Below are 8,144 nucleotides of genomic sequence, written 5' to 3' on the forward strand. Positions count from 1 at the left end.
GAGGCAGGCTTTCCTGGTGCCACCTCCTTTACTGTTCTTCTCCCACCGCCTGTGGTTTCAGCACCTCAGAGTAATAAGCCGGGAAGGCCCAGGGAGTGGGTGCTCTCCCAGCCTGGTGCTGCCTTGTCCGCGTTCAGAATTCTGGGTCTGACTTCTCGGTTGGCGCCATACCAGCTTTCACTCATTTCCCACCTGAACAGGAAGTTTCCCAAAAGTCCCAGAGATCGTCATTCCAAAGCTCTTCACTTCTCTCCAACCTCGAGACCCCATCTGGCTGGGGAACCAGAAGTCCTGCTCAAGGAAAAGCAAGAAGGGACATGGAGTTCCTACATAGTCTGCTTTCTGTTCTCCTATCGGGAAGTGGTAGCTGAGATGAGCACAGAAGCACCTCCCAGAAAGTCTAGTTTTCAGAAGAAAACGTGTAGTTAATGACTCAGGAAATATGCCCCCTTAAGTGAAGAGTGCAGGGCAAGGTTTTCCTCTACGTTAACAATAATTACAATGCTCACGATAATGAAAACAAGCATTTCCTGAGTGCTAGCCATGGGCCAGGATCCCCGAAACCGCCCAGTGAGGCAAATACTGTCATTATGTCCATCTTACAGATGAGAAGGCGGAGGCTTAGGGTGTGTAACCAGTTTGCGCAAGAACAGACAAGTCTTAAGTTGGCAGGCTGCTGTCTATAATCTGCGCAGAGTTCACACGGATGGGGTACTTTAGCTGGAAATGAACAACTGGAACTGGAAGTCACTCCAACCTCTCTTTCCTCCTACAACTGTCACTAAATATTGTTTCTATAATGCCATTACTAAGAGCAGACAGGGAGAGCCCTTTGCTGTAGAGCAGGGCAAGACCCTCCCAGGAGTCTTTGTGAGTGAGCCCGTGGGACGGCTTCAGCGGAGGGCTGATTCTAGTGGTATCTGTGTTCCGTAAAGGACTCAACAATTTTCCTCCAGACGAGGCCACACCAGAGGGCCAGACAATAAGCGTCTCTCCTGCTTCACAGTCCCTAATGCTTTCCTGCGAGACTTGCCCTCTCCCACTGCTCTGGGGGGCACTGGGGGTGGGGCGCTTACCACCAGAACTCCCCCTGAAAGCTGGGGGGCCGAGGCTCCCGGGCTCCTCTTGGGGCTCAGCCACCAGTTCGCTACCACACAGCTGCCAGCACAGCCTCTGGTTCTCTTCGGAGTCCCCTCTGTCCCGCAGAAGGCCTCCTGCCACCTCTAAGGCATCAAAGGTGCCGGCAAGGGTCCAGGGGCCCATCAGGGCGTCCATCTCCTGGTAGAAGGGGCAGGTGCCCGGCGCCCGGCTGCTCCTGGCTTTGCGGTAGTGGGTCTGGAGGTTTCTGAAGCAGTCGCGACACTGTTCCAGGGTCCGCGGGAAGCTGCTCTCGCGCAGCCGATCAGCCACCAGCCGGTACACCTGGCGGCTCGGTGGCAGGTGCGCAATTTCTCATGGATCCAGAACTCACTGAGAATTCCCCCCAAAATCTTAAGTTTCCTCAAAGCCCTAGTGCGCCGCTGCCGCCTTCTCATCCTCCAGGCCCTGCCACTCCAGCTCCTCCCAGGTCTTGGCTTTTCTTGGGACGGGCAAGTGGCCAGGCTGGACTCTTCCCCCACGTGCTGCAGAGTCCCTGGCGCTCTCCGCCTCTCTGGGGCGCTGAAGATCTGGGCTCTGTGGGGTTTTCTCCTGCTCCCTGCAGGAGCTGGCACTGGGTCGGTGGGTGGGCAAGTCGATTTGCAGGGAGACAAAGAGAAGACACAATGGTTTGCTACATCTAATCCCAACCACTTTATACGCCAGAGAGGGGAGATACAATTAATTTTTTTTTTAAAGTCTAAGGGGATTCTTGGGAAGCCTCAGTGAAAGTAATATTAAGGACTGTGAGGGAAAAAGTCCAGGCCCAAATCTAGAACTATCTGTACACGTTCATCTGTCCTGTAACAAATAAAATTCAGGTTCCCACCAGAGGCTTTACTGACCGTCTTCCTAAGACAAGCTTTAATAGAGTATCCTCTCTGGGCTCTAGAAACTCGTCCTTGATAGCACTGACTTTGGTATTAGATTTACTGGTCGGCGTTCAAGCAGGATTGAGGGACTTTAAAAAAATTTGACCCAAAAAGATCTGGAGGAGTGACTACTCTGGAAACTCCACAGCCAACTTCTACTGGACGGGAAAACGGCAGTCTTACCCATCGAGGCCCCATTTGCAGATTTCTCCCAACTTCTTTCCACGTGTTTCCTCCCCCCAGGTTCTGGCTGCCTCCGTGCCTCCTGGGAGATATACATAGCCACATCACCGAATGTCGTCAACTCCTGAGGAAACATAACACCCTATTCAAAATATGCTGCCTTCATCAGAGTCCAGGTGACAAAAAAGACTCAGAAGAAACTGAAACGTGAGATTCCTTTGACTTTTAAATGCAGTGTGGGCCAGGATGCCTGGGTGGCTCAGTCAGTTAAGCATCCTACTCTAGATTTCGGCTCAGGTCATGACCTCGGGGGCGTGAGATTGAGCCCCACTCAGGCTCTGGGCTCAGCAGGGAGTCTGCTTGGGATTCTCTCTCTCCTTCTCCCTCTGCTCCTCTCCCCACTTGCTCACGCTCTCTCTCAAAATAAATCAATCTTCAAAAAATGCAGTAGGGGGCAGGGGAAGGGAAGAGAGGGAGAGGAAGCAAGGCAAGAAAGAAGCTAACATTTACTGAACACCTATGCACTGTGCTGGGAACTTTTCACACTTGCTCAAAGTTCTACAGTCAGTATGTGGCAGAGCTGGGATTTGAACTCAGGGCTGTCTGACTCTGAAGCTGTTGTGCCCCGCTACCCCGCACCCACACCCACACCCACACACGCAGTCCCGCACTGTTCTACAGGGGCAAGATTCAGATACAGAAAGAAGGAAATAATCATTCCTTTTAAGACAAACAAGAAAATCAACATAATCTTACGATCTCAGGGTCAAGGAAAAGAATGACTTTAGTGCAATTCCTCCCTACCAGCTGTGGTGCCGCCTTACAGCAAGAGGGAGGTTTGGGCAACATTTTTCTGGTGGATGAAATTGTGAAGCCTAATCTGTAAAGTTACTGGGCCTCCCTGCTGGCTAAAATTGCCTTGGCATTTCTGATAAGAGAGTTGGATGCAAAAGGCCCCCACTCGAGTAGTAAAAGGTGTCCTGAGTAAGAGAAAAATCTGGCTCACCTGGGAGGGGCTCATCATCCCCTGGTCACCACCGCTTTCCTCCACGGAAAGACCCAGAGCCGGAGGATCAGGCAGGGCTGTGGGAAGGGAAAGGAGCTGTTAGAAGACAATGTTTCTTGACTCCTCTTGAGGACTAGCCCAACTTAGTTCTGAAACAGAAGAGTCTTCCCCCTTCTCTTTGTGTCCGCTTTGGCCCTCCAAAGACGGTTGGTGAAAAACCAAAATGACACATTTCTAAGAGGAGAGTTCCAGATTTTCCCCTTCCGTATCCATCCAGGTTACTGACTGTCCCAGTTTTATGATTTTCTTCTTCAGTTTTGATAACACATTTGCATCATCTGAATTAGTCTGGGGACACTTGTCCCTGTTCTGAGAATTACTGCACTTTGGTTTAACCCTACCTTATGCTTTTCCCACCAATCAGGCCTAAAATCTGTGCCCACCCCTAACCTAAGGTTAGGGGTGGGCACAGATACCTCTCACTCATAAAGAAAGGTGCCCCAGGCTCCCCGATGTAATTTTACAAAACACGCCAACCAAGGCCTTTCTTCCCTTTGGAGGTGCTACTGAGGATCCCTCAGGTTCATGTGGTCAGCCACATTTCACATGCCCCATCCTCCAAGTGGAAAGAAATCCCACTTTCTGCACTCAGAGGGGACTTTCACACCCTCTCCACAGAAGGGTCCCTCCTTCCTCCCCAAACTGCGGCTGCTTACCGCTCTTGTGGAAGGATCAGAGTTCCACCATGGGGCTGTGAGTCAACGGCTCTGGTTCTGGCTGTGAGTTCTTCACCATCGCCGGTAACAGACACGTGGGTCCTGTCCGTGCTTGCTTCAGACGGCTCCTCAGGGAACCCAGTGCTGATCCTGGAGCTTCCTTCTCCTCTGAGTATACCTCCTGCCCCCGTTCAAGGACTAGAAGTTGTCAAAATCCGGTAGGTAATAAAACTTAACCATCCCAAGATGCAAAGAAGCAAAGGAGGAAATCGGCCTCATGCAAGTCACTGCAGGGCAGTTAGGAGCGTGGGTGTGTGGAAGACTAACAGGTAAGGTCTAGAACCCAGGCTCACTGCAATCTGCCCACCAGCTCTCCTGGGGCTGTTCCTGTCAATCCCTAGGCAAAACTCAGCCAACCAAAAACACAGCTATTTTTCAGTAGGATGCAAAGGTTCAAGATTGTCAGTAAAGACCAATGAAGCCCCTTGCTTCAAGCTGGCTAATGAATGAGAGCTATTCTCCAAAACAACAACAACAACACAAAGAGCTTTTATGTTCTTCTGGGTGCTCCTCCTCAACCAGAGTGGTGGTCAAGCCATTTTAAGCAATTCTCTTACTTAATGGCAGGGACCAACGTTCAGAACAACCAATGCTATGCATTCCCTGAAGTGTCAGTCTGAGCTTGGAAAGGAAGCTGTGGCTACCAGGCCCAGGGAATAAGCAAATGCCACAGGACACAAAGAGCGAAGTACTACACATCACCCATCTGGCTGGCAAACCAAGGGAGCTCTGCCTCTCCCACTCCCCTCTTTTAACTACTCAGAACAAGGTGCCCGGTTCTCACCTGGAGCCCCCATCTTCCAGGTTCTTTCTGCAAGTCTTCCACCAGAGCCACGGCCTCCTTCCCACTCTCTGGATGCTTCTATCTAACCCAGATCTGGATCTCCTGAGGAAGGGCAGTCAGGAACTGTTCCAGCACGAGCAACTCCAGGATCTGCTCTTTTGTACACTTCTCTGGTCTCAGCCACTGATGACAGAGCTTCTGGAGTTGGATGAGGGCCTCCTGGGGTCTGGATGTTTCTTGATAGCAGAAATGCCAGAAACGCTGGCAGGAGGTCTCTGGTCCAGGGTCACTCCCTTGAAGGGAAATTTCCTGCTCCCAGTGGGAATCCTCTTCCAGCTTCACGATTCAAAGTTCTTCTTGCACTTGAGGAGTCTGAATTTGTTGGTCTACAGCTACAGCCATTGTTCAGCTCAGAGAAGAACCTTGCAACTGGGCTCTGAAGCTCAAACCTCTTCCTTGACCACACTGGGAAGCTACCTTGAGATAGGAGTCACTAAGTAGAACTTGAAATTCTAGAGCCAGAGATACATTAGAGTGAACGCTAGTGACAATCACAAATGTTAGCCCAGCAGGACTGAGGTGAAGAAAAGAACTCTCCTGTTCTCCCCTTCCCAAGTCCTGGTGCCCATGGAGTCTGGCCCTCTATCACTGGGGAGGCAGCTCCAGAAGTTTGAGAGGAGGGTCAAGGGCTGGTGATCTGGTTGGAAAGTAGGGGAGCTTGAAGGTCTGTTTGCATAGCGATTTACTTGAGGCTGAGAAAAATGTCAATTATCCATACTGACCAATGAGGATGGGCTGGAGGAGATAATGGGGACAATAAACCGCCCACCTTCCCAAGCCACTGGTCTTCAGGAGTGAATGTGCAGGACAAGTACGAGACGGCGCGTAAGGTAGCAGCACCTTGGAGAGCAGCACCCGGCTGGAGCGGGCTCTAAGCTTCAGCGATTCACAGGGTCTCCACGGCCCACATCTCTAGCTGGGCTCTCGGCACTGGGCACCCCAAGTCTCAGTCCTGGAATAACTCTCCCAAACAGGGAGATTTAGCCTGGCTAAGGTTACAGGCTTTAAGAGCAGGGATAATAAACACAGACTCATATAGGATGTTAGAGCTGGCAGGAAAGTTAGAGATACTTCGGCTGGGCAATCATGGCTCAGAGACCCCCCCCCCCCGGCCCAGGGTCTTGCCCAAAGTCACATAGCTGGTGTAGGGCGGAAAATAAGCAGCGGCTCGGCCCCTTGACCGTGGACTTGAGGCACTGGCCCGCAGAGCGTGACTTACCCTGGAAGACTACTCTGCTCCGCGGGAGACCTTCTCTGGAACCTCATTGGGTAAATGCGGGCCCTGGGGACGGGGTCGCCTCGGCGCCCACGGGGCCAGGGTCGTCTCCGCCGGGTCCGGTGGGCGGCACGAAGGAGGGCGGTGCCAGCGCGAGGGGCGCATCCTGCCCGGGGGCCGCTGGGCCCGAAGCGGCGAGACCGAGGGTTTCCGTCGGGCCACGCCCCCCGACCCTTCGACGAGGGCGGCCAGTACCCTGGCTGAGAGTTGCGTGGGCCCGCCGAGGCCCTGCGCGTACGGGTACCCGGGGCCCCCGGCACCTTCTCCGCGGCCACGCCACGTGCCCACACGACCCCCGAACCCCGAGCCCAGACCCGTGGTCCGGGCACTCGGACAGCCACTAAACACCGGAAGCGGAAACGCGAGCCCCAGAAGGACTCGGTTTTGCGGGACTCCATTTCCCATAGGCCTCCGCCTGTGCCCGCAGATTGACAGCAGCGTTAGCCAATAAACTGTGGGGACGGCCTAGGCGGCTATGTGTTTCCGACGAATCATTAATGACGGGTAGGACCTCACTGCACGCTGGATTTGGGGGTTCAGAGCCACAACTTGAACGGACCCAGCTGGGGGTCGTGTGTTTGCACTCCTTTCCCTCACTCCCGGGGGCACTGAGGGGGAGGAGGGCCCTTGCGGGCAGGAGGTCTGCGAGCATGAAGCTGAGACTCCAATTCAATTTTTTGCCACTTAAGAAAGTACTTTTCCGGCATGGTTGTCCACTGTGGTAATGCTTTACACACACACACACACACCACACACATGGTTGTCTACTGTGGTAATGCTTTACACACACATACCCCACACATGGTTGTCTACTGTGGTAATGCTTTACACACACACACACACACACCACACACACATGGTTGTCCACTGTGGTAATGCTTTACACACACACACACACACACCACACACACATGGTTGTCCACTGTGGTAATGCTTTACACACACACACACACCACACACACATGGTTGTCCACTGTGGTAATGCTTTACACACACACACACACACACACCACACACACATGGTTGTCCACTGTGGTAATGCTTTACACACACACACACACACACCACACACACATGGTTGTCCACTGTGGTAATGCTTTACACACACACACACACCACACACATGGTTGTCTACTGTGGTAATGCTTTACACACACACATACCCCACACATGGTTGTCTACTGTGGTAATGCTTTACACACACACATACACACGCTGTCCACTGTGGTAATGCTTTACACACACACACACACCACACACATGGTTGTCTACTGTGGTAATGCTTTACACACACACACCACACACATGGTTGTCCACTGTGGTAATGCTTTACACACACACACCACACATAGTTGTCCACTGTGGTAATGCTTTGCACACACACACACACACACCACACATGGTTGTCCACTGTGGTAATGCTTTACACACACACACACACACCACACACACATGGTTGTCCACTGTGGTAATGCTTTACACACACACACACACACACCACACACACATGGTTGTCCACTGTGGTAATGCTTTACACACACACACACACACACCACACACACATGGTTGTCCACTGTGGTAATGCTTTACACACACACACACACACCACACATGGTTGTCCACTGTGGTAATGCTTTACACACACACACACACCACACACATGGTTGTCTACTGTGGTAATGCTTTACACACACACATACCCCACACATGGTTGTCTACTGTGGTAATGCTTTACACACACACATACACACGCTGTCCACTGTGGTAATGCTTTACACACACACACACACCACACACATGGTTGTCTACTGTGGTAATGCTTTACACACACACACCACACACATGGTTGTCCACTGTGGTAATGCTTTACACACACACACACACCACACATAGTTGTCCACTGTGGTAATGCTTTGCACACACACACCCACACACACACCACACATGGTTGTCCACTGTGGTAATGCTTTACACACACACACAGACCACACACATGGTTGTCCACTGTGGTAATGCTTTACACACACACACACCACACACATGGTTGTCC

The 8,144-nt window shown here is 52.0% G+C and overlaps 1 pseudogene across 1 annotated transcript in view; it reads right to left on the minus strand.

The window, feature by feature from the left end:
- The window catches only part of LOC114203070 (zinc finger and SCAN domain-containing protein 29-like), a 9,837-nt pseudogene extending 3,928 nt beyond the window's left edge, over nt 1–5,909 (minus strand). Inside the window, exons 1-7 of the transcript XR_015768643.1 lie at nt 4,760–5,909; nt 3,915–3,997; nt 3,199–3,275; nt 2,201–2,274; nt 758–1,741; nt 565–620; nt 193–291 (exon numbers count right to left, since the gene is read on the minus strand). The product of XR_015768643.1 is annotated as a zinc finger and SCAN domain-containing protein 29-like (transcript). The remainder of the gene's footprint in view (nt 1–192; nt 292–564; nt 621–757; nt 1,742–2,200; nt 2,275–3,198; nt 3,276–3,914; nt 3,998–4,759) is intronic.
- Nucleotides 5,910–8,144: the final 2,235 nt, after the last annotated feature.

Source organism: Eumetopias jubatus, unplaced genomic scaffold, assembly GCF_037043125.1.
Source record: "Eumetopias jubatus isolate StellerSeaLion01/CBP00866 unplaced genomic scaffold, mEumJub1_p1.0 scaffold_7, whole genome shotgun sequence".
Classification (NCBI taxonomy): domain Eukaryota; kingdom Metazoa; phylum Chordata; class Mammalia; order Carnivora; family Otariidae; genus Eumetopias; species Eumetopias jubatus.